Here is a 14,587-nt window from a genome sequence, read left to right on the forward strand (position 1 = left end):
ATTACCTTATGAGTCTGAATAATGGCCATGAAAACTTTTATAAAGTACCATGTTATCTAAATGTAATATTGACTGTCAGAAGCAAAATGAAGCTTTTGTGTGTGTGTGAAAGGAATCTTTTGATTTCTTCCTCACTGAAATCATATAAAATGCAACTGAGTTACAGACTGAGCTGCAGGAAAGTGAAACCACAATGCTCTCCCATTGCTGAGAACAGTGAGGAAGGAGAAAGGACCTCTCAGAAGACTAGCGTTTTCCTGCGTGCTTTTCACATGTCTCAAGAATTCTAACCATAAGGAAAAAGTGCCCAAAACTTAGCGATGAGTCAGAGAGATTACTGCGTGTCCTGCTGCGTGTTTTGTGGGTTAATCTGGTGGTGTCATTTGGGGCTTTTATGAAGTTGTCAGGGTAGGCATTACATTCTAGAAAGCTGATAATGATGCAAGATTCTTGAGTTATGGCAAAGAAAATGAATATTGTCTTACAGAGATGCAAAGGAGATCACAATCCAAGACTCAGCTTTATTTTGGATTCATTTTGCAGACTTATTCTTATATTAATTCTTTCAGATATATATATATATTTTGCTTCTCTCTCTTTTTTGGAAACAGCTTTGTTAGTCTGCTGTTTCCTTCCTTAAGGAGTTAAGTTTGACACAGGTTCATTTTATGTATTTTTTATCAATTTTATCGAATACATTATTGCATATAATAACATGTACCCATTTTAAGCATAAAAATTCAGTGAGGTTTGATAAAGGTATATTCCCGCGTAACCACTGCCACAGTCAGAGTATCCACCCAGCCACCATCAACCACCATCAGCCCAAAGAGCCCATAGGCCTGGTGCCAGTCAGCTCCACTCTGGGCCCCAGGCTACACTTGATTCGATTTGCCTTTTCCAGCGTCTCTCATAAATGAAGTCATTTACTCTCTCTCCTACATCAGACTTTCTCTCACCAGCACGTGTTGGAGACTGATCCATGTGGTAGCTGGTGTCATCGCTGGCTCCTGTTTATTGCTCTGCAATATCCCGCTTCCCTGGTGATGGACATCGGGCCAATTCCTATGTGTGACCATCGTGAATGAGCTTCTTGGACAGTCCTGGACGCACAACTGTGACTTCTGTTCGTCTTCCTACGAGGGGGAAGGCTGGGTCACATAGTACATATCTGTGTGTGGACTGGGAACTGGCAAGCCTTATTCCAGAGTGTTTATCCCCGTGACAGCCCCACCTGCAGTGTTTTGTCAGTCTCGTGTAGAGGCGCCCGCCGGAGGGCCTAATGTGGGTAGAGGAGGGTCTTCATTCCTCCCTGACAACATACGTGCACACGTGTGGACGCAGGAGCTCACACGCAGCCTCCCGGGTTAGTTCTCCCGGACCCCTCCTCTCCAGTCTCTGTCTCCTCAACTCAGTGAAGCTGGTGGTCTTTGAGTGACCCGTCTCTGTGCCCCGGATCGGGTGTGGACTCCAGGCAGAAAGCCGGAGTGGTCGGACGCACCTCATTCATTTCTCTTCTGTCCGGGCACAGTCCCGGGCGGGCTGTCGTCCAATGTCTGAAAACCCTTTTCGTTTTCCTCCCACGTTTGTAGTTGGTTTTTTGTTTGTTTCTTTGTTTTGTTTTTATTGAAGTATAGTCCATTTGCAATGTTGTGTTAATTTCTGGTGTACAGCACAGCGATTCACTTACACACACATCTCTCTATATACTCCTTTTCATGTTCTTTTTCATTATGGGCCATTACAAGGTATTGAGTATAGTTCCCTGTGCTCTACAGTAGGACCTTGTTGCTTGTCTATTTTATATATATATATATTTATATATATAGTGTATCTGCAAATCCCAAACTCTCAGTTCATCTCTCCTCACTCTCTTTCCCCGCTAGTAACCATAAGTTTGTTTTCTACATCTGTGAGTCTGAATCTATTTTGTAAATAAGTTCATTTATGTCCTTTTTTAAAAGCAACTTTATTGTGGTATAATTCCTGTACAGTAAACTACACATATTTCAGATGTAAATTTGACAAATTTTGATAGATGTGCACACCCATGAAACCATCACTATGGTCAAGATAGCTAACGTTTCCATCATTCCCCAAGAGGTGCAAATTTCAAACTCCCAATCTATCCCTTCCCACCCCCTTTACCGTAAGTCTGTTCTCTATGTCTGTGAGTCTGTTTCTGTTTTGTTAAAAAGTTCGTTTTTTTTAGATTCCACATATAAGTGATGTTGTATGGTATTTTTCTTTCTCTTTCTGGCTTACTTCACTTAGTATGACGATCTTCAGGTCCATCCATGTTGCTGCAAATGGCATTATTTCATTCTTTTTTATTTCTGAGTAGTATTTCATTGTAGATACATACCACGTCTTCTTTATCCAGCCATCTGCAGATGGACACTTAGGTTGCTCCCATGTCTTGGCTCTTGTCAGGTTTCTGGTTGTTTGAAGTGGATGCTGTTAATCTCCCTACATTTATTTTTCACCTTTTGAAAATTACACTTTTACATAATTTTAAGATAGATGCAAAGCTATGGCATGGGGCTTTGCCACGGATTTGTTGTGTGGATGAAAGAAGCAACTCCACTTTTGATACGATCTGCAGTTTCTCTCTTGGCTCTTACAGATGCTCCCTTAGTGGGGAAAGGAGATTCTGTGCTTCCACTGCAGTTGAAAGTCTAACTAAGATGGATGCATTTTAGGAAATACTACATGTGGACATTGGGATTTATTTTTATGGAGGTCCTGGGGGCTGAACCCAGGACCTAGTGCATGCTAAGCATGCACTCTACCACTGCGCTATACCGACTCCCAGTCCCACACTGGGACTTTTGATGGAGAAATTGAGTCCCTTAAAGCAATGTGACAGTGGGTATGGTTCTTAGAATAGTGTCTGTCATGTTTTAAGTGCTCAATAAGTGGTAGCTATTATTAGAATTAGTACAATGTAATAAAGGAGGTGAGGTTTACATGAACACTGCCTGCCTTGCAGCATGCCACTCGATCCCTCGAGGCCCCCAGGATCGTTACGCTATCTTGCCAGCCTGGGGTTTTGGATCCAAGCCTGCTTTCCTGGGCTTTCGCCCATGTTGCGTTATTGTTTCTCTTTTTACTTCTGTAACAGACTTCAACTGAAGTACTTACTTTGTCCTGGTCCTTATGCTGGCGATGGAACTCGCAGAACTGTGAGTGGGTCAGAAACGAGAATAGGACAGCAAGTCATAGGTCAGAGGGATGCAGAGCAGTGTGGAGGGAGCCCTGAGGACAAAGGAAATCCCTTCGCTTGGGGAGTTGGGGTGGCTTCTCAGAGGAAAAGGGACTGAAATTAAGATTCGAAGAGTGAGTAGAAATTTGCCAGACAGTCATGGTAGGAGAGAGAAAGAGAACAGTGTCTGTAACTGTCAGAAGTATGGGAAGGATGACATTCAGAAAATGGTAGCAGTTCAGCCAATGGGGTGAGGCTGAAGGGTAGGCAGGGAGCAATTCTTAAAACAGCCTTATTGTGATGTAAGTCACACGGCACACAATTCACCCACTGGAAGAGGACGACGCTTTGGCTTTTAGCACATTCAGAGCTGCACGCAGCCACAGGAAGCAGCGGAAGCCCTTTCTGAAGTGCTTGTAGGACCTACTGAAAGTGGTCTTCCTGAGGCAGCCCGAAGTGTCTTCTGGGGGATGTGTGGGTTCACAAAGTCTAGGGGAATCTGTAGCAGCGCTGGATCCAGGCAGAAGAGACCACAGGCAGCAGTCCTTGTGCTGAGCAAAGCAGCGCTCCATCAGGTCTCCTGTGGGCTGTGGGGGAGGGGAGGAGGCCCCTGGCAGAGCCCGAACCACAGACCACAGCTTCTATAACCTGGGGCTGTGACTTAACAGTCAAAGCAAAGGGGACCATAAAACCCCAGAAGTGTGGCCCTGGGACTGAGGCTCCCGGGAGTCCTGCCTTCCTGACAGATACTAAGTCGGGGCAGGTGCCCCAGAGCTGACTTGGGAAATGCGCCGAAACAAGCACTTTCCAATAAGTTCTTAGTTTTCTTGTTAAAGGTGGTACTTTTTTAAATGGGAGAGAGTCTCCAGTTTAACGTCAGGAATGGAAAACAAACACCTCAGATCTGTGGAAGTTGATTTTATCCAGCCAATTTGTTGAGAACAGATCTTTTTGAGCTGCCCTGATGATTGGATGCAAGGATGAGGAAAGGGATTTGGTTTGCACACACAGGCTGTTCTTCCTCTTCCCAGGCCAGGGGAGGAGATGCTTTTCAAACCTGGCTGTGTTTTTACAAACACACATTTCAAGGCCACACCCCCGTGTTCTCATTTAGTGATTCTGAGTCAGGCCAGGAACTTGTGGTATTTTTAACTGCTTGGACTTTTTTTGGATTTCTCTTTTTGATGATTTTTAAACAACTGCAAACGTAAGTTTCAAGTAAGGTACAAATATCTCATTTTCCTTAACCATTTTAGAGTAAGTGGCTGCCTCAAAACTCCTAGAGTTTAGTATGGATTTTCCATAGGCAAGCATAACCACAACACAGCCACCAAAACTGGGAAATTAACATCAGTGCGGTATTTCCATCTGATCTCTGGCTCCATTCAAGTTTCACCAGCTGTTGCAATTTTTTTTTTTAAGAAAAATGATCAAGTCCAGCGTCATGGATGAGCTTTTGTTGTCCTGTCTCATGAGTCTTTAATCTGGGTCAGTTCCTCAGTCTTTCAGGGACTTGCATGGCCTGGACACTTGCTTTTGAAAATCACAGGCCAGTTATGCTGTAGAACGTCCCTAATTTCGGTTTATCTGTTGTTTCTTCATGATTAAATCCAGGTTACGCATCTTTGGCAGGAATGTTACAGAAGTGATGCTTTGTTCTCTCTATTGCATCTTATCAGGTGGTGGAATGATTTAGATTTGTCCCATTACTTCAGTTTGTCTCACTGATTCAGTTTGATACAAGTCCGTTTTTTTTTTTAAATTGCGATATAATTGTGTAAGATTAAAGTGCACAGCAAGCTGATTTGATGCATTTATGTATCAAAATACGATAACCACTTTAGTGTTAGCTAATACCTTCATTATTTTACTAATTATCATTGCTTTTTGGTGGTGAGTATGTTGATCTAGTCCCTTAGGAACTTTGAAGTATATAGTACAGTATTACTAACTATAATCACAGTGCTGTGCACTAGGGCCCCAGAACACATTTATCTTCTAACTGCAAACCTGTACCCTCTGGCCAACATCTCATTTCTCCTACCTGCCAGCCCCTGTTAGCCACAGTTCCACTCTGTTTCTTTTGGTGATCTGAATCCTCTCTCTCTGCTCTGAGAAAGAAGGAAAGACATGGTAAAAGTATGGATAATTGAGGTTTTAAAAAAAATCCCACTTAATATTATTTGAGTAATTTGGTCTATGTTATTTGAATAATTCAGATACATCCTGTATCAAGTTGGCAGTCTTTCCTTTCAAAAGTTAACCTTACTGCTGTAATATTTAAGGCACACAAAAGATATAAAGAATAATATAACTCAAATGATAATAACTTGACATGTAATATACAACATATATTTCCAATTGGATTATTATTTTAACTATAAGATATATAATATAAGGTAATACATAATAAGTTGAATTCTCAAGATTGTTACTGCCAGTTCAGTTCAATCTCTCTTGTGAATTCATTCCTAACTCCAGTCTACTCTGAATTTGCCCAGAACTGACTGACCCAGGCTCATCTGACAAAGTGACAAAATCCAAGGTTTTAGAGGCAGTTTTTGAGGCCATAAGACCCTAATTCAGGCCAGACACAGATGTTGTTTTCCTAGAGTAGCTACTTAGCTTGTTCTGGCATCTGGCGGTCACACATGGGATTGCAGCTACTCATACGTTTTCCTTCTCTGGATTTTTCTTTTCCTTTTTGAATTTTTTTTCCTATTTAAACTTACTTTTGTAATGTAAAATCCAATTTTCTTAAGTTGGATGTACTGTAACTTTATAAGCTTTCTGACTCTACAAGTGGCCACCATGCATTGGTAAGAACTCTTAAATATTAGCTGTTCACACTTATAATTTTTTAGTCTTTGGTATAGTTTCTTGGTTTGTGTGTGTCTGTGGGTGAGGGATGTTTTTCCTTTGTTAATTCTAAAAATTTATTGCTGATGTATGGCAGGCACTGATGTAGACGCTAGCAGGAAAAAGAATAATCTGAATGGCAAATTAACCTAGTGCTTCTGATTATACTCCATGAAGCAGGATACCTGTTTATTAAAGGAAGGAAACTTAATAGAGTAACTAATGTTTACTGATCACCTATTATCTGCTGGATGAACACATGTTATTTCTCAGGAAATGTCACAGTACATGCGCATAGTTTGAAATGTAGTAAATAGTAAATTACAGTCATTACTAGGCTGTTAGGTAATCATTCTTAAGATATCTGTGGATGTTAAATTCATTGGTGAAAGTTTGGTGAAGAATAGGTTATTTATGTAATCTCAAAGTATCTTCAAAAGATCTATAAGTTACTTATTAATTACAAAGGGAAAAATAGTAACTTTACAGTGGAGAAACCTGGCCCACTGCACATTAACCAAGTGATCACAGTTAACATCACAAACAGTGAGACAAACCAACCCCTGTGCCTCCCCAGATGACGCACTAAGGACTCACATCACTTCTGTGGTCTGTTTTGCAAAAGACACATAACCTGAATCAATGAGCATTAGACAAACTCAGAATGAAGAACATTCTACAAAAGAGCTGGCCTGTATTCTTCCAACACATTAAAGTCATGAAAGATGAAGACGGAGAAACTGTTCCTGATAAAAGGAAACTAAAAAAAGATACCACAAGTAATTGCAACATGTGATACTGGACAGGGCAACAACAGCTATGAAGTACACAATTGGGATCTATTTACCTACAAGATGATAAAACCAATGAAGCAAAAATGTTAATAATTGGTGAACATGGATAAACGGTTTGAGAGTTGTTACAATTCTTGACACTTTTCTGTTTGAAATTACATACAAAAAAGTTAACCCAAAAGTGTTTCCAAAAGTAATAAGCTCTGTGATGACAAAGAACCGATCTCTTTAAAATGATTTATTTTCCATTATGAAATCAACATATATATGTTTTTTAAAGGAAAAAACATTTAAATATACAGAAAAGTTAAAAAGAAGAAAAACCATTAATCACGCACACGTCTATTTCAGACTAACACTGTCTGGGAAGACTGAACAGAGGGCCGTTTCACGGTGCAGAGATGTGCTAGGTGGAGGGCATTCTGGACCCAAGGAACAAAAGAAAAGACAACGAAGCGTGGAAAGGCACGGCTTAGGGGGAAATGAGAAGGGTGCGGTGGGCTTGCTTTGAGGCCGGGAAGCTGGCGCTAGCAATCTGAGCAGAGTAGGCGCGGTAGGGCTTCCCAGGTGCCGGACGCACGCTTGCAGGGGGAGATCCGCGCAGGTCCGACTCTCCCCCGAGCCGGGGTCCACAATGCCTGGCCCACGGGCGGTGTCTGATACTTAGTTCGGGGCTGAATGAAGGAGTGCAGAGGCAGGCCCTCGGTCCCTCCCTGCATCAACTCCGCCGCCCGCGCACAGCCCGCCGTTCCCGCGCCACCGCCTCTGCCCTGCTGACGCGATCGGGACGCAAGGTGGGGGGTTCGGTTTCCAGGGCAACGAGAGCGGGGCCACAGTCCTTCCGCTCGCACTCGTGCGTCACTTCCGTCCACTTGACGTCAGTGCCCCGCCGGTCTATGGGGAGGTTCCGATTGGGACTATCTCTCCCTTCGTCAACTTGGGGCCTCTTGGTGGGGACGGTGTCAGCCAAAATGAGCCTTCGGTCCAGCGGAAAAAACTGGTTGGGAGGCAGGTGGGGCTCCGCTTCCGTCCGCCAACCAATCGCTTTCAAATCCGCCCCCTGAACGCCTCGGGGAAAGGCCGTCTCCCCGCTGCCGCGTTCCCACCGAGGCAGCCTCGGGATCCAGTGTTCCGGGTTTTCCGCGCAGCCGGAGGGGCGCGCGGAGGGGCGGGGCGGAGGGCGGGGCGGGCGAGCGAAGGCGCGATTGGCCATTTAGAAGTCCGGTGGTGCAGCCGCCTGGACCCCTGTGGCAGGCTCTGGAGTGCACTCATTCATTCTCTTCCTGAATGGAGTGATTCACACTCCGACTTCACTGCGAGTGCGCTGAGTGTGAGCTGGGCGCTGGGGACTCCGGGAGCCCGCGGTTTGGTTGACGCTCTGCAGTGTCCCCTCCTCTCTTCCTATGCAACCTTACCGCCTCTCCTCTCCACCCAGGCCTGGTGTGATATGGTTCTTGCACAGGAGCTGACCCCGGGCTCCTCTTACTCCAGGGAGCTTCCCTGAAGGGTCCCCATGTCTGAAAGCAGCAGCTGAACACTGAAAGGTCTGAGGTGGAGTCTTGGTTAGCCGCTCAATTACTGAGCCACCTCCATCACTTTAATTCAACTCTGAAAGAAGTGGATAGTTATTTTCGGAGGGATTGTGAGGTTTAAAGTGAGCTTTGCTGCTTATTTCGGGGTTGAATCCCAGCTTTGCCCCTGATGAGCCTGTGCTACTAGGCGCCACTGGAGGGAGGCCTCTGTCCAGCCCTAGCTGAGACTCGAGTCTGACTGATTCTAAGGCGAAGGACTTAGTAAACTCAGACAAAACTTTTGGCTCCAGATCTAAAGCACCCTCTTCGACGGACATACTGGTGATACAGTTGACTTGTAAATATCCACTGTCTGATTCTTTTGTCTTATTTCTCAATGGTTCCACACTCAGGAAGGGAAGAACAACCTACCTGTTAGAACAGTAGGGCCATTGTGAGATTGTCTGAGAAATTTGTACCAAGCGCATAGCACATTACGTGCCAGGTAAATGGTAGCCACCACGATTGTGTTATTTTGAGAGAGTAGATGAGAAAGCCCTGCTCAAGTGGTGCTAAATAATGTAGTTAATTAATGAATCTCTTTCTTCTTGGCTTGGGAACTAGAAAAGCCCAAGTGAGACTCAGCACTATGGACAAGTATCCAAGTGGACTGCCTGGTAGAAGACACCCCTACAACATGGAAAGGAATTAGGAACCCCTTATAATACTGTTGGTGGATCAGAACTCCCGAGATGTGTTGGGCTTTGCCCAAAGTTGGGTGATCCCATCACCAGACCAGAACACCTTTAGCCAGGACAACAGGAATAAACTGGGATTGTCTTAGGTGAATCAGGATATATGGTTACCCTATCCCAAAGCCATGCAACTAGCACATGACAGAATTGAGATGGAACTTAGGTCTACCCCAGTGTCTCAGTGCTTTCTCATACCTGATTTTTATTAGTCTGGAGAGTGACCCTATGAAGTGATTATCCCCATTTTATAGATGAAGACATTGAAGTTACGTAGTTGGTGAATGATGGAGCTGGTGCTCAAACCTGAACTTTTGACTCCTGTTTCAGTGATAATTCTCAACTCCACAAAGCCCTCTTTGGGCACTGGTCTTCCCCTTTGAGACTGCGAGACTGGATGTTTCAGGGAAGCAGATTCTGCCTTACTTTATTGGAGGACTTTCTCACAGGACTGTATCATCCTGTCACTAAACTTTGCACCTCTGTTAGGACTTTTGTGGAGGGGATCTGGTGTGGGTGTGCGGTTGGACTTGATTTTAGATGCTCCTTGCAATCCAACTTTAGGTGCCTGCAACTCCTGGAGAATTATTTGAATTCCCAACATTCAGAGGACATGCGCAGGAAATGTTAAAGATACGTAAAGAGCAAGACAGAAGCAAGACAGCCTTGGGACTGTCTGGACACCCCCATTTGATGGCTGCGGGTGGGGCTGTGGCAAGCCTTTATATTCTCTGAGCCTTAGTTTTCTCATTGGCAAAAAATGCAGAATAATCTTCCTCCCTCCCCCACAGATTTGCTAGGACAATAAAATAAGTGGGTACACTGTAAACAGAAACATTGTACAAAGATAGCTCTGTTTCCTTTTGCCAGCTTTCCATCTTGCTTTCCAAATTGCTTCTATCCACCTACAGAGAGAATGGCAACAGGACTATGGAAAGGGCACAGGCGGCAGAGACAGACAGCCTTGGATTTGAATCCTAAATAGCACCAGCCACTTGTGTGAACCAGCCAAGTGGAGTGTTGTTTTTGGACCTCAGCGCTAAGAATGGCTACCTTGTATGGATCTTATGAAGACATTGTGAGCTAAACTCTACAGAGGTCTGGGTGCCAGGAGCTCTCTTCTTGGTACCCAGACCTCTGTAAAGGGTGGCCTCTTTTTTTTTTTTTTTTTTTTACCTTTTTTTAAATTGAGTTATAGTCATTTTACAATGTTGTGTGAAATTCCAGTGTAGAGCACAATTTTTGTTATACATGAACATACATATATTCATTGTCACATTTTTTTTTTTTTTTGCTGTGAGCTACCACAAGATCTTGTATATATTTCCCTGTGCTATACAGTATAATCTTGTTTATCTGTTCTGCATATGCCTGTCAGTATCTACAGATTTTGAACTCTCAGTCTGTCCCTTCCCACCCCAAGGGTGGCCTCTTTTAATGTCTGTCTTCTGTGTTCTATAACTGTCAACGTGCGTACTCTTAGTGCCATGGAGAAGCTGCTTTGGGCAGCTTTTTGTGGGATCCTGGAGGTTTTCCCATCTCAGCCTCTGGGCGCCTCTGCTGAAAACCCTTCCTAGCTGTCTGGCCTGCTGGAAACTCCACCTATTTTGCCCTGAAGATGTGTTCTGTTTATAACTCATTCCTACTCCTTGGAAAACAATTCAATAAAAACTCAATTGGTTTTCCACCGGCCCTGGGCAGGGATGAGGGATAGCATATTATTATTTTATAAAAAATATAAATAATAAAAGAAGTCATAAAACAGCACTGGGCACATAGTAGAGAGTCAATAAATGCTTCCTGGCTTAAAGCAAAAGTGACGGCTCAGCGTTTCCATGGCTGCTGGGCTTGCTGAGCTACTCTCTTCCTCCATTACACTTTATTTTTTTATTTATTTTTTTTTTTACTGAAAAAGAAATACATGCATATGGTAAAAAAATTTAAACAGAGCACAAAAATACACAAGGGAAAGAAGGTCTCCCTCATCCTCTGTTCTCTCAACCCTCCCTGTGATGCAGGAAAAACTGATGTGGGGTGTGAGGAGGGCTGAGTCCCAGGTGTCATTTGAGTCCCTGGGACGTGCCCTGCCAAGTGTGGGTCCTTGGCTTTGCGCAGGAAAGAATTCAAGAGCGAGCCACAGTTGAGTGAAGGTAGATTTATTTAGAGAGATACATAGTGCATAGAGTGTAAGGCAAGAGGAAGGCAAGGACAGAGGTGGGGAGTTGGGTGCTCCCTCAGGTTAAAATAAAAGTAGGTACACACTCCATAGACAGTGCGGGCCGTCTCCAAAGGAGAGGGAGCGAAAAAGGGCGGCCAGGCATGGTGTTGCCAGTTTTTATGGGCTCTGTAGCTTCACATATCTACTGGTGAGACCATCCCAACAACCCTGGGGAAGGGGCTGGGATTCCCAGGAATTGGGCCACGGCCCACTCTCTGGCCTTTTGCAGTTAGCCTTGGGGCTGCCATGGTGTCCGCGGGGCATGTTGTTTATCATGCTAATATGTTAAAATGAGCGTAAAATGAAGCTCAGGGTCTCCTAGAAGTCAAACCTCCAGGCATCTTAATCCTCAAGGCCAACTGGTAGTTGAATCTTACACAGTTTTGGTGTTAATTGCTGTCATTCCTTAAATGGCTGTGCCCTGCCCCCTTCTATTCTGTCTTACCTGGAGATGCCACTGTTTACAATCCTTTGTGTATGTTTCTAAAAATGCTATCCACATCCCCACCCTTGTATGTAAATTCCTTTAAAGCTTTACTTATTTTTAACCTAAAGGAATTTAAATCCTTAAGTGGCTTCTGCCCCTACCTACCTAGCAAGCTGGGTGCTGGAACTAAGGACAGCTGTCCCACAAGGTGGCGGGGTGGCGGGGGGGGGGGGGGGTGTGTGGGGGGGGGGGTGGGGAGACCTACTGTGAGACCTTGACGGCCCCCCGAGGGTGGGGAGTGGTTTACCCGGTTGGGATGGGGACAAGCAGCCAACACTGAGCAGTGTGCCCCCGCCTTGGGCTCTGACCTTCTGCTTCCTGAACCCCTACCACCACCACCCGGCCCTGCCCCTGCCCCCGCCCTCAGTCTCTGGAATAGCAGAGCTAAGGCCCAGACCGTGCTGCCTCAGTTTCCCAGCCTGTAAAAATGGGAACTTAAACTCTCCCCAAAGTAGTTCTGAGCATTGGTGACAACACCTGCGGGTGCTTGGTCCCCGGAGCGACACGAACCCCAGCTCCGCGTGGGGGCAACAAGTGTGATCCCCGTCCGGGTTCCGCAGGGGCCTTGCCTGGAGGCGCCACCATGGAGGTGAAATCGGAACTGCGCTTCTTGAGGGGTTAGAGAGGGGCGCAGAGGCAGGACTGGCACCTCCTTCGGAATACCCCCCAAGCTAAAGCTATTTTCTCGGGCTCTGCTACTCCCCCCCGCCCTCCCCTCCCCCTCCCCCTCCCCCTCCCCTCTTCCTCCTCCTCCCTCCACTTTTTCACTCCTCTCCTCTCTCGCCTCCTCCCCCTCCTCCCTCGCTTCCTCGGTGTCTTTCCCAAAACCCGGAGCGGATCGCTGGCCCGGGACGGGACCCGCGCATGCGCAGGGCGGTGCCGGCGCCTCCGCCAGTCGGAAACTCAGGCGCCGAGCGGGGGGAGCGGCTAAGAGGCTGCTGGGCCCGCCGCCCGCCAGGCCGTCGGCTCCCGCTTCGGGCTCGGGGCCTCGGGCTGTGTAAGTGCAAGGTTGGGGGCTCCGGGGCCGGGGGTCGGCCGGCTGCGGGAGGGCGGTCCGTGAGTCAGCGCGTGTCCCGCTGAGGGGCTCGCCCCAGCCCACCTCTGTCCGGGCCACCTGCCCGCCCGTAACCCTGCCCGGCGCCCCGGCCACAACTGTCCAGGGCCGGGTGCTCAGCTGCCGGGGACCCCGCCCCCCCGTCCCCGCCCCGGCCCGCACCTGCCGCCCCTCGGGTCCCGGCCGGGTTCTCCTCAGTCCGCGGCCGGCGTCCCCTTCCCCTGTCCCGCCCGCGAGTCCTCTCCCCGCTTCCTCTCCTCGGCCGCGTCCCCCTTCCCCGGGCGGCCGTGTCCCCCGGCCGGCGGGGTCTGGGGACCGTGTCCGGGTCGGGGGCTGCAGCCCTCGCCCCCGCTAGGATCCTCGGGTTGTGAAGCCCAGCCTCTCCCCGCGAAGTCCTGGGAAAGGAGAGCGCCAGTGCTTGCTTTGGTCTCCTCCCCCGGTGTTTCTGCTCCACGTAAATGCCTCAGAACACGTTTTCTGGTATTGGGATGGGGGTGCGTGTTGATTTCACATTTATATTGAGAGGGATTACAGTGTTGACAGCAGGGCTCGATTCAGTTAAAAATGAGCTGAAGGCACGAGGCTGTGACATCCTCCACCCCCCAACCCAGGGTGAAACATGTGACTGTTGATTTTAAAAAGATAGTTACAGCCCCTGACTAGTCCAGCCCGACTGATATTAACGGGAACAGCAGCACCAGAGGCATGATATCGAAGACCCGGGAGTATTGCAGTCTTAAAGATCTGACAAGTTTTTTTGTTTGTTTGTTTTGTTTTTTGTTTTTCTTAAATTGTGGGGCAGACTAGTAATACAGAGGGAAAAATAGTTGTCAAGATATATTTTTTCATGTAACAGCTTTATTGCGATATTGTTCACACACCATGAAGTCCGCCCATTTTAATGGTACAATTCAGTGGCTTTTAGTATATTCACAGTTGTGCAACCATTATTATTTCAGGAAGTTTTCATCACTTCAAAAAGAAATTCCATACCTGTTGGCAATCTCCCCTCCTGCAGCCCTTGGCAGCCACAGTTGTACTTTCTGTATTTGCATATTTTATTCATTACATGTAAATGGAATCATACAACACGTGGCCTTTTGTGTGGCTTTCAGTTTGCAGGACGTTTTCAACTTCATGCTTCAAGGTTCACCCATGTTGAAGCAGTGTCAGTACTCCATTCCTTTCTACAGCTGTGTAATATTCTATTGTATGGATAGACCACACTTTTGTTTATTCATTTATCAGGTGGTGGACCCTCATGCTGTCTCCACTTTTTGGCTATTACTAGTAAGACTGTTGTGAACGTTTGGGTACACGTTTTTGTGTGGGCATATGTTTTAAATCTCTTTGATATCTACCTAGGAGTAGAATTTGCTGTATACATGGTAACTCTATGTTTAACTTTTTGAGGAATTACCAAGTTGAAGGAATACATTCTTGATGTTTTTAATCTTTGGATTTGATTAGTCTCAGACACCAGAAGTGACTCAGTGCCAGGGCTTATTTCATCACATTCTCCCTTGAAGAAACCAGTGGACGACCGTGGACTCTGGAGCCTGGCTCCAGTTTGTCACGTATGGATTAGGAGACCTTGAGCAGGTGACTGAGCCTGGGTTCTTCATCTGTCAGGTTGAAGCTAGAAATGCTCTTTTCTTAGGATTCCTCTGAAGTCTAAATGTTGTAAGTTGTAAAGAGCCCAGTGCA

General features: G+C 46.2%; 1 protein-coding gene across 3 annotated transcripts in view; it reads left to right on the forward strand.

Annotated features, from left to right (window-relative positions):
• Positions 1-12,694: 12,694 nt before the first annotated feature.
• Positions 12,695-14,587, forward strand: part of TRAPPC9 (trafficking protein particle complex 9) — a 401,874-nt gene continuing 399,981 nt past the window's right edge. For all 3 annotated transcript variants that reach the window (XM_032467928.1, XM_032467929.1, XM_032467930.1), the window contains exon 1: positions 12,695-12,823. The gene's annotated coding sequence lies outside the window, so the exon portion shown is untranslated. The remainder of the gene's footprint in view (positions 12,824-14,587) is intronic.

Source organism: Camelus ferus, chromosome 25 (assembly GCF_009834535.1).
Source record: "Camelus ferus isolate YT-003-E chromosome 25, BCGSAC_Cfer_1.0, whole genome shotgun sequence".
Taxonomy (NCBI): Eukaryota; Metazoa; Chordata; class Mammalia; order Artiodactyla; family Camelidae; genus Camelus; species Camelus ferus.